The 12,673-nt window shown below is 42.1% G+C and overlaps 1 long non-coding RNA gene across 1 annotated transcript; it reads left to right on the forward strand.

The window, feature by feature from the left end:
• The first annotated feature begins 720 nt into the window (after positions 1-720).
• On the forward strand, positions 721-3,144 carry LOC103597941. The gene is made up of 2 exons (XR_551157.1): positions 721-871; positions 1,174-3,144. It is a non-coding gene; the product is annotated as an uncharacterized LOC103597941 (long non-coding RNA).
• Positions 3,145-12,673: the final 9,529 nt, after the last annotated feature.

Raw genomic sequence — 12,673 nt, forward strand, 5'->3', positions numbered from 1 at the left:
CCTTACCCTACCCCACACTTTGTCATTTCACCCCTCTCAAGTGTCTCAGTCCCCAAACCAGGGCAAATCATGTGTATGAACGCAAAAGCTGAACCCTGGAGCCCAGGGCCTCAGGAGCCTGAGGGAAAGAGCCCTTCAGGAGACCCCTGCCCAGGTGAGGCCAAATTCCGAGGACCCTGTCTTTGCCCAGCAGCCCTCAAAACCCTGGTCAACTGCTCATGGAAAGTTGTGTTTGGGTTCCTCCACCAACCAACCCCACACTACACCTCTGGGAAAAGACACCCCTGGGAGAAGGGAGGAGTCACTGAAGTCCCCAACCACTTCTTCAGTTGGGGGGGGGCTTGGCCTCTGCTCTCCCACCTCTATCTCCTCTGCTCCCCTCTCTCCCCCATGCTGCTTTCAACTTAGTCTCCCTTCACCCTACAGGCTGGGAGCAAAGGAAGAGGAGTAGAAGGCAGGACAGACCGCCAGCTCCTCCCAACTAGGCACCCTTGATCCCTCAGCTGTCACAACTGACCCTTCCCCACCTCCTCTACCAGGGTCCCCCATCCCCATCCCCCCCCACAAAGCCCATTTCCTGCCTGGGATGTGGAGCGTCTTCCTGCCACTCCCACCTCTTCCAACACAGCCTGGATGAGGGGCCCTTTCCCTGCCCCAAATGTGGGAAGTACTCAGCCAAGGAGCCCACTTGACCCTGTACTTCCACTCTCACACAGGTGACAGACCCTACTGCTGCAGTGAGTGTGGCCATAACTAACACCTGGCCCAGCACCACCACAAACACCTGCCTGAGCCCCCTGTCACTGTAGCCAGTCTGGCAGGGGCTTCTCCAAGAGCTCCAGCCTGCTGTAGCACGCCACTGTACACACAGGCAAGTGGCCCTATGTCTGTGCCACCTGTAGATGGAATTTTAGGTGCCACCCCAGTCTCATCCACCACAAGGAGGCTGACTTAATGAGCACCCTTCTACCCTGCCAGGCACTTCACCCAGAATGCCTACTTGGCCCAGCACCTACAAATGCACTTAGGGGAAGCACCCTACTGTGCAGTGAGTATGGCTGTGGCTTCAACCAGCACTTCAGGCTCATAGTCCACCAGCAGGTCCACCACTCCGTTCCCCTGCTGTCCCCACCAGTCCACACCTGCTAAGACTCTGGTCTACTCTTCTCACAGGTACTGGCAGTGGCCCGCTACTGCACAGCCCAGGCCACAGTAGGAAGCCTTTCCAGTGCCCAGTGTGGCAACGTCTCCAGCCATCACTGCAACCTGCAACCCCAGGTGGAGCAGCCATACCACTGCAGCCAGTGAAGCAAAAGCTTGGGACAGAGCTCAAGGCTGGTGCAGCACCTGCAAGTCCGACAGGCCAGACTGAGGCTCAGCTTGTGGTGCAGCTGCATCACCACCAGGGCCACCCCTGGGGACAGGCCCTACTGCTCTGGCTTCCTTGGTTGTAGCTTCACTCAGAGAACCTATGTGTCATGACACTAGGTCATACACAACAGGAAGGACAGGGACAAACACAGAAGGAAGAGGAGTCAGGGCCTCTGTGGCAGTGCCACCCCCACCCCCACCACCAACTGTGCAGCACTCCAGGAGAATAGAAGGGCAGCCTTGGTGACAGAATCCCTCCACCTGTGGAAGACATCACAGAACACAGCTCCCCCTGACCCCCAGCCAGAATGACTTTTTTTTTTTTTTTTTTTTGGGAGCTGGTCAGTACGGGAATCTGAACCTGGCCTTTGTGTTATAACATTGCACTCAAACCAATTGAGCCAGCCAGCCAGCCCCTCAGAATGACTTTCAGAGCAGCCCTATGGGGTGGCCAGAGTGTCTCACCTGGACCTATTTGAAGCTAGAATAGCCAGGTCCATCTCATTCTAGACCTGACTGGCCGGTTGGCTCAGTTGGTTAGAGCATGACCTTGTAACACCAAAGTCAAGGGTTCAGTTCCCCAAGTTGGCCAGCTGCAAAAAAAAGTAAAGAAAACTCTAGACCAAAGTGCTGATCTCTGAGGGAACTCCCAAGCCTAGAGAAGAATTTTGCCTGTTTCTTAGAAAGACATCTGTACTTCTCAGTTAAAAAAAGAAAAAAAATTTTTTTAAATAACAAATAAAATGTCCCTGGGCAATTTCCCATATTCTGTCCTCATCTGAGAAGTTTAACTAGGCTGTCTTGGACCTGCTATTGTCGTGAATGGATCAGATTCCCTGGGATTTTCCTGAAGGGGTCCTTTTAAAGAGATAACTAAATCCCCAGATGTCTCTGACAACCCCCACCATCATATCCTAGTCACCATACTAATTCCTCCGAATCCCATCGCTTCCTCTAGAGACTGCTGGGTCCTTCTTACGTCAGGTGCTAAAGCTACACCCAGTGCTCCTATCTGATGATGCCATCACCCTGTGCCCACTCCTGGCTTCACCAGGCCCTGTTCCCAGGACCCCAGGACTTTAAAACCCTTGTTGCATTTAACTCTAAAAATAATGCCCAGCTGCTCTTTCCAACTACACAGAGAGCCTCTTATTGAAAGATGAAAACAGGCAGAGGCCTGTGGCCAAGGAAAAGGCAGGGAGATGGAAGAGATGCAGACCAGAGGAAGAAGCCAAGGGAGGCTGGAGGACAAGTAAAGAAAGGAGAACAGGACTGTGTGAGACAAGATACAGAAAAAAAAATCTCAAAAACCTAGAAGGGAACATATGGTACAAACATCTTTCCCCCAGTGCTGCCAAGATACTGAGTTAACCACCACAAGCAGTACATGTCCTGCCATTTGCACTTCTACAAAAATTGCTTGTTTAATGTCCTCTTCATATACAGGAAAACTGGCTTTGGACAGTCAGCCAGGAGTCCCACATGAGTGTCCCCTCAGATTGGCACCCCTCAACCCAGCCTGACACTGAAGAGGCAGCTGTCATCATTCACCTTTGCAGAAGGTTCCTTGCGGGAGATACTCCCTTGGGGTAACACTTGCAGCAAGTTATTGTTACTGTTCATTTTGTAGGATAAGTGAGACCTCAGTTCTTGTATTAACTTGCCCCAAAGAATACTCTTTGGAACTTGGCAACATTTCTCCCTGTGATGTATCAAAGAGGCTGATTATTGACACATGCAAGAATGAATTAAAGACAATTTGAGGTAAAAGGATCACTTGAGAGACCATTAACCAGTTTCACTCTTTCAGGAAATGTGTATTGAGTCTACCATGTGTCAGGGACTGTTCTGGAACCTGGGTTCTGCAAACAGTCATGTGACGTGGCCCCTGCCTTCAAAGGGTTCAGTCTAGGAGCACTTAGTGTGAGCATATCTGTATTGAATCCAGCATCTATTCGTATCAATTTAATCTGCTATAATACTCATATAGCTCAAGTCTGTCCACTCCCCACCATCCCTCCACCTCTCTGGTCCAGCCACCATTTGGACCATTTGGCTTTCCTCTGAAATTGCAATAGCTGAAGAGGCTAGGAATGGCCTCCAATATATGCTACACACCTAAGTAGGAGGGACCCTTTTTTTTTTTTTTTTTCCCTTTTTGTCTTTTTTACTGACCGGTAACAGGATCGCAACCCTCAGTGTTGCTCCCGTACCGGGGACCGGCAATGGGATCGCAACCCTCGGTGCTGCGCCCGCACCACGCTCAGCCAGTGAGCGGGAACCGGTCTCCACATGGGATCCGAACCCTCAGCGGGAGCGCCGCCGCACTCTCAAGCGGCGCACTCTCCCGTGCGCCACCGGGCCGACCCAGGAGGGACCTTTTTAAAATGCAAATCTGATTGTTTCAGTCACCGTGCTTAAATCTATTCAATGGTTTTCCATTGACCTTAAGTTAAAGACTCAAGTCCTAACCTGTCCCCTATGGCCAGGCGTGGCCCCACCTCTCCAGCCTCATCTCCCACTACTCACTCTCCCCCTCACACCACCAGCTCCAGTTCCTGTCCACCACGTACTTACTCCTGCAGAGATCCTTCAGGTAGTCTAGACCCTGTGCCTGAAGGCTCCTTCCTCTGTTCCTTCCCCAGCTAGCTCCTCTTCATTCTTCAGATCTCAGCTCCTTCCTCACTTTCTCAGGGAAAGTTCCCTGACTTCCTTTCAAGGCCAAATTCCCCTCTTATGAGCTCTTACACCAAGATGTACCTTTCCTTGGAGGCACTTAGCACAGATGCAGTTCTACATTTGTTGGTGATTATTTGATTGATGTCTCTCTACCCATAGAATGTAAGCTCCCTGAGGGTACGGACCATGACTGCAGATGTTCACTCTTGCCATACCCTGAACCTAGCACTGGACACTTTGTAAACATTGGTTGGATGCATTCATGCCAGGATCTGGGGCAAGGGTCTAGATACTTCAGGATTTAGAGGGGATGGATTGAGGCCATGTTTCTCCCTCCAGCAGCTACAGCCTAGGAGTCCCATGTGCTGTTTCCTGGTATCATCCAGCTTCACAGCCCCACCTTTCCTCCCACGCCCCCTCCATCTTGCCTATGAGACTCTCTCCCTCTTTAACTTTTTAGTGCCTCTTTCTGGTTTTGCCTCACTGGCTTCAGAAGGCAGCATAGAACAATAAGGCAAGAGCACAGGATTCAGAACTGGCAAATCTGGGTTCAATAACTAGGTTAAAAGTATTAGTCGTGGGACCTCCAACAACAGGCTATTCAACCACTCTGAACCCTAGCTTTCTTGTACGTAAAATGGGAACAACTTCAGAATCAAGCAAGATGAAGAAATTAGAAAATCTAAAACTCTTCCTCCATCACCTGGAAACACTGGATAAAATATGAAAAAAAAATTAAACATATGATTGAGTTCTTAAAAGGAAAGTAAAATCTCAGGTTGCTAGAAACAGAGGAAACCGAAAGCCAGAGGGTGAGCTGACTGTGAAGGGGGCTGGAAGGGAACTGGTTCTGGTAACTAACGGCTGGAGTTTTATCATCCACCTAAAGAATGGAGAAATTAGATGAAAGATAGCCTCAGCTGACTCACAAAGAAATAGAAAACTGAATGGGGCCGGCCCGTGGCTCACTCGGTAGAGTGCGGTGCTGATAACACCAAGGCCATGGGTTCGGATCCCATATAGGGATGGCCGGTTCGCTCACTGGCTGAGCGTGGTACTGACAACACCAAGTCAAGGGTTAAGATCCCCTTACCGGTCATCTTTTAAAAAAAAAAAAAAAAAAAAATAGAAAACTGAACAGATCTATAAATTCTAAAAGATTGAACGAGAAGTTAAAAATGTGCATGCACACACACAGTACCCAGATGCTTATACGGATGTTTTCTGCCAATGATTAAATGAATTGCTTATTTATTTATATAAACCGTTTCAGATTATAGAAAAAGAGGGCCAATCATACTTATAAGACTAAAAATCATAAATAAAATATTAGCAAACAATTCAGTGGAGTTTGTGCATGTGTGTGTATACGCGCATATGTTTAGCGAATAACCAAGCAGGATTTATTTTAGGAATGCAAGGACTGTCTACTTAAAAATGTATTTTTTTTTCTTTTTCTTTTTTTTTTTAAGATGACTGGTAAGGGGATCTTAACCCTTGACCTGGTGTTGTCAGCCCCACGTTCAGCCAGTGAGCTAACTGGCCATCCCTATATAGGATCCGAACCCGTGGCCTTGGTGTAATCAGCACTGCACTCTACTGAGTGAGCCACGGGCCAGCCCCTCTTTTTCTTTTTTTTAAAAAAATGACCGGTAAGGGGATCTTAACTGTTGACTTGGTGTTGTTAGCACCACGCTCTCCCAAGTGAGCTAACCGGCCATCCTTATATAGGGATCTGAACCCGTGGCCTTGGTGTTATCAACACCATACTCTCCCAAGTGAGCCACAGGCCAGCCCCTTAAAAAAATGTATTAATAATATGACATTGAAATAATAAAAGGAAAAAACATATGATTGTCCCAATAGGTATGGAGAACCCATTAGATAAAGTTTAATACTAATTCATGATTATTTTAAGAAAAAATCTAGCTGACTAAGAATAGAAATTAACTTCCAAAGTCAAGACAAAGATACCAGTTTTTATGGTTTTGATTCAACTTTGTGCTGGGGGGGTTTGAACTGGCACAATAAGAAAAAGGAGAAATAAAGCCATCATTATACATAGATGATTACTATACATAGACTGACCACTATACGTCACCATACATAGATTGATTATTTACAAAGAAAATTCACAAGAACCTACAAACAAACTTTTCAAACTAACACACTCCTTGCTGGAGACTAGATGAATACACAAACATCAATATGCCTATACCAGAGCAATAAACGAATAGAAGACTTTATTTTAAGAATACACCATTCTTCTTTGTAATAGCAACAAAAACTACAAAATACTCAGGGATAAATATAACAAAATATGTGTATGAGCTTCATGGATAAAATAAAACACTATTGTAGAACATAAAAGATGAAGAGATATGTCATAAACATGCAGAAGAATATTCAATATGAAGCTGACAATTTTTCTCAAATCTATAAATTCAGTACAATTCTAAGCAAAACCCCAAAAAGATATTTTATGGAACTTGACAAGTTGTTCTTAAATTATCATAGAAAAGTAAATGGCCATGAAAAGCTAAAACAAGTTTGGAGCAGAACACCAGAGCACTTCCTTTATCGTATATCATGACTATACTCTAAAATAAGAGTGACAAAAAGAATGTAGTCCTCGCACATAGACAAATAATTAGACCACGGGTACAGAATAGAACTTCTTGGAATCATATGCACAAAGATATGAGACCTGGTATATGAAACAAGTGACATAAATCAGTGGGAAAGGATGATCTTGGGTTAACTGGCTATCCAAATGGGAAAGAAAAAAAAAAAGATCCCTACATTAAAACATGCCCCAAAATACATTTCAGATAGCTTAAGTGTATGAAAAGCAAAACTTAAAACTGTTCAAAGAAAATATAAGAATATATTGATGAATTAGAGTAGGGAAGTATTTCTTAAACAAGATACAAAAAAACACAAACATCAAAATGAAGGACAAAAACCATATGATCATACATATCAACAGATGCAGAAAAAGCACCACAAAACTCAGTATCCTTTCATGATAAAAATTCTCAGTAAATTGGGGCCGGCCCGTGGCTCACTCGGGAGAGTGTGGTGCTGATAACACCAAGGCCACGGGTTCGGATCCCATATAGGGATGGCCGGTTTGCTCACTGGCTGAGCATGGTGCTGACAACACCAAGCCAAGGGTTAAGATCCCCTTACCGGTCATCTTTAAAAAAAAAAAAAAAAAAAAATTCTCAGTAAATTAAGTATAGAAATAAAGTACCTCAGCGTAACAAAGAACATATATGACAAACCCACAGCTAACATCATATGCAATGGTGAACAGTTGAAAGCTTTTCTTCTAAGATCAGGAACAAGACAAAGATGCCAGCTCTCACCACTTCTATTCAACATCGTATGGGAAGTTCTAGCCAGAGCAAGTGTATTAGTCTGTTTCAGTCACTTATAACAAAATACATAGAACTGTGTAATTTATCAGAAAAGAAAATTTATTGCTTACAGTATCACAGATGGGGAAATCCAAAGGCCAGGGAACACACCTGGTGAGGGTCTTGGTAGTCACAGTGATGGTAGAGTATCACATTACAAAAATGGTGGAGCAGAGAAAATGAGAGACTAACCTCCTCATTCACTCTCTTCTTAAAGCCCTCCAAACCACACCTATGACCACCATTTTTAATCCTTCACTACTGCACAGTTCTACAATCTAATCGCCTCTTCAAGGCCCCACCTTTCAATTACCATGATAGGATTTCCCACCCTCAACAGTTACAGTGGGATTAAGCCTAAATGAGGTTGTGGAGACATTCAATCTACAGCAGCAAGTAGGAAAGAAAAAGAAATAAAAGGCATCCAGATCAGAAAGGAAGAAGTTAAATCATCACTGTTTGCAGACAACATGATCTTATGTATAGAAAATCCTAAAGACTCCACAAAAGAATTGTTAGAACTAATAAGTGAATTCAATAAAGCTGCAAGATACAAAATCAATATACAAAAATCAGTAATGTTTCTATATATTAATAACAGACTTATCAGAAAAAAAATCAAGAAAACAATCCCATTTGCAATAGCATAAAAAATAAAATATGTAAAAAATAAATAAATAAAATAAAATATTTAGGAATAAATTTAACCAAAGAGGTGAAAGAGCTGTACACTGAAAACTATAAAACATTGATAAAAGAAACAGAAAAAGACACAAATGGAAATATATCTCATGTTCATGGATTGAAAGAATTAATATTGTTAAAATGTCCATACTACCCAAAGCAATCTACAGATTCAATGCAATCCTTTCAAAATTCCAGTGACATTTTCACAGAAATAGGGGAAAAAATCCTAAAATTTATATGGAACCATAAAAGATGCCAAATAGCCACAGCAATCTTGAGAAACTCACACACACACACACACAGAGCTGGAGGCACCACACTATCTGACTTCAGAACTGACCACAAAGCTATAGTAATCAAAGAAGCATGGACTGGCATTAAAAAAAAATCTACACATTTATGGTCAACTGATCTTTGACAAAGGTGCTAAGAACACAAGATAGGGAAAGACCTGCCTCTGCAATATATAGTGCTGGGAAAACCGGAACAGTAAATGGCCATGAAAAGCATGTGGATATCCACATGCAGAAGAATAAAATTGGATCTTTATCTCACCCCATATACAAATTCAACTCAAAATGGATTAAAGACTTAAACATAAGGTCTGAAATTGTAAAATTACTAGAAGAAAACATAGGATAAAAGCTTCTTGACATTGGTCTGGGATTAGGAGTAAGTACAAATGTGTTTTTCTTGGTGGCTGGCCAGTATGGGGAACCGAACCCTTGACCTTGGTGTCACAAGGCCACACTCTAACCAACTGAGCTAGCCAGCCACCAAAAGCTTCTTGACATTGGTCTGGGCAAAGATTTTTTTGGATATGACCCCCAAAACAAAAATAGACAAATAGGATTGCATCAAACTAAAGTTTATGAACAGCAAAGGAAACAATCAACAGAGTGAAGAAATAACCTATAGAATGAGAGAAAATATGTGCAAGCCATATATCTAATAATAAGTTAATATTCAAAATATAGGCTGGCCAGTTAGCTCAGTTGGTTAGAGCGCAGCCTTATAACACCAAAGTAATGGGTTCAGATCCCCATACTGACCAGCCACAAAAAATAAATAAATTAAAAATTAAAAAATTGGAATAAATGACAACTCAATAGCAAGAAAATAAATAACCTGATTTAAAAATGGGCAAAGGAGGGCCGGCCCATGGCTCACTTGGGAGAATGTGGTGCTGATAACACCAAGGCCATGGGTTCAGATCCCTATATAGGGATGGCCAGTTAGCTCACTTTGGAGAGCGTGGTGCTGACAACACTAAGTCAAGGGTTAAGATCCCCTTACCGCTCATCTTAAAAAAAAAAATGGGCAAAGGACCTGAAAAGACATTTCTCAAAAGAAGACATACAAATGGCCAACAGGTATATGAAAAAATGCTCAACATCACTAATCATCAAGGAAATGCAAATTAAAACAACAGTGAGATATCACCTCACACCTATTACTATGACTATTATAATGTCTATTTTATAAAAAAGACAAGAGATAACAAGTATTGGCAGGGATATGGAGAAAAGGGAACCCTTACACTATTGGTGGGAATGTAAATTAGTACAGCCATTACAGAAAACAGTACGGAGGTTCCTCAAAAAATTAAAAATAGAACTACCATATAATCCAGAAATTCTACTTCTGGGTTTATATCCTTAGGAAATGAAATCAATATGTCAAAGAGATCCTGCATTCCCATGTACATTGCAGCATTATTCTCAATAGCCAAGATGTGGAATCAATCTAAGTGTCAACCAACATGAATGGATAAAGAAAATGTGGTATATACACAATGCAATACTACTCAGCCTTAAAAAAAGAAGGAAATCCTGTCATTTGCCACAACATGGATGAACCTGGAGGACATTACGCTAAATGAAATAAGCCAAGCACAGAAAGACAGATAGTGCCTGCCTGATGTCATTTATATGTGGAATCTAAAAAATCAAATTCACAGAAGCAGAGAACAGAATGGTGGTTACACCAGGCTAGGGATGATGGGGATTGGGGACATGTTAATCAAAGGATACAAAATTTCAGTTAGACAGGTGGAATAATTTCAAGAAATCTGTTGTATAGCATGGAGACTAGAGTTCATAACAATTTATCATATACTAGAAAATTGCTAAGAGAGTATTTTTTCTTTTTTTTTTTTTTGGTGGCTGGCTTGTATGGGGAACCAAACACTTGATCTTGATGTTATAAGGCCACGCCGTAAATAACCAAGCTACACCACCAGCCAGCCCCTGAGAGGACATTTTAAATGTACAATATTAAAAATGAAAATATGTGAGATAATGAATATATTAACTTGATTTAGTCATTCAACAACATATACGTATATCAAAACATCATGTTGTACACCATAAATATATACAATTTTTCCTTGTCAATTATAAATAAATAAAAGCACAAACAATAAAGACATGGCCACATTAAAGACATTTTTTTAAATTTTCTATAAGACAAGAGACATTATAACAAAGTAAAAAGACAAGTCACAGACTTGGGGAGTATTTACAACCTATATAACCAACAAAGTATTATATCCAGGATTTATAAAGAACTCCTGCAGATCAATAAGAATGAGGCAAGAGAAAATGAGCAAAAGTTATGAATAGGCAAGTCACAAAAGAGGAAACCCAAATGGCCAATAAACATATGAAAAGATGGTCAACTTCACTAGCAATGTAGAAATGCAAATCAAAGCATGAGATACTATTTTACACATATTAACTCAACAAAAAAAAAAAATTTTTTTTAAAAAGATGATGGGTAAAGAGATCTTAACCCTTGACTTGGTGTTGTCAGCTCGACGCTCTCCCAAGTAAGCCACGGGCCGGCCCTAACAAAAAAAAATTTTAAGTCAACAAATTTAAAATAACTCTGATAACACTAAGTGTTAGGGTTGGCCCATCAGCTCACTTGGGAGAGCATGATGCTGATAACACTGAGGTCAAGGGTTTGGATCCCCATACCAGCTAGCCACCAATAAAATAAAATAAAAATAAAATAATTTTTTTTTTAATAAAAGATGACTGGTAAGGGGACCAAGATGACTTGGTGTTGTCAGCACCACACTCTCCCAAGTGAGCTAACTGGCCATCCCTATATAGGGATCTGAACCCGTGGCCTTGGTGTCACCCACACCACTCTCCCAAGTGAGCCATAGGCTGGCCCTAAAATAAAATAATTTTTTAAAATACTAAGTGTTAACAAAAATGTGGGACAATAGAAACTCATACATTTTGGGTTGAAGTATGAACAGATATAGCAAATTTGAAGAGACTTTGGTCAATACTTAATGCTGAAAATATACGTACCCTATGACCCAGCAAACTTGCTTCTAGATCTGTTCCTTAGAAAAACATTTCTACAGGGCCGGCCCGCACTTGGTTGAGTGCGGCGCTTGGGAGCGCGGCGGAGTTCCCGCTGAGGGTTCGGATCCCATATAGAGACTGGTCCGCTCACTGGTTGAGCGTGGTGCAGGCAGGACACTGAGGGTTGCGATCCCGTTGCCGGTCGTGGTACGGGCGCAACACCGAGGGTTGCGATCCCGTTACCGGTCACGAAAAAAGACAAAAAGGAAAAAAAAAAAAAAAAGACTGACGGGGCCGGCCTGTGGCTCACTCGGGAGAGTGCAGTGCTGATAACACCAAGGCCCCGGGTTCGGATCCCATATAGGGATGGCCGGTTCGCTCACTGGGTGAGTGTGGTGCTGACAACACCAAGTCAAGGGTTAAGATCCCCTTACCGGTCATCTTTTAAAAAAAAAAAAAAAAAAAAAAAGACTGACTTTGGGCCGGCCCGTGGCTCACTCGGGAGAGTGTGGTGCTGATAACGCCAAGGCCACGGGTTCGGATCCAATATAGGGATGGCCGGTTCGCTCACTGGGTGAGTGTGGTGCTGACAACACCAAGTCAAGGGTTAAGATCCCCTTACCGGTCATCTTTTAAAAAAAAAAAAAAAGAAAGAAAAACATTTCTACACATGCACAAGGAGGCAAGGATAAGAATGGTCATTGGAGTATCATTTGATTGTCAAGGGAAAGTGGAAACAACCTAAAGTAAAGGAATGGACAAATAAAGTATGATTGATTCTTTCAATGGAATACTACACAACAATGAATTATAGATATATTTACCAATATAATGAGTAAAAGTAGCAAAAATGGACGCTGTATGATACTGTTTACGTAAGTTTTATTTATTTGTTTATTTTGGTGGCTGGCTAGTGGGGGGATCTAAACTTTTGACCTTGGTGTTATCAGCACCACGCTCTGATTGAACAATTTATGTACACTTATTTTTATTTTTTTTAATTTATGTAAGTTTTAAAATACACAAAACAGTGGTATGTGTTATTTAGTAAAACAAACATATTTGTTAAAAGTACAAAATATGCATGGAATAATTCCCAGCAACTTCAGAATGATAATTACCATGAGGAAGGAGAGAAATGGCATGGGCTTTAGCCAAATCTGTAATGCTTTTTTTTTTTTTTAAAGAAAA

This window comes from Galeopterus variegatus, unplaced genomic scaffold (assembly GCF_000696425.1).
Source record: "Galeopterus variegatus unplaced genomic scaffold, G_variegatus-3.0.2 Scaffold2472, whole genome shotgun sequence".
Lineage (NCBI taxonomy): Eukaryota > Metazoa > Chordata > Mammalia > Dermoptera > Cynocephalidae > Galeopterus > Galeopterus variegatus.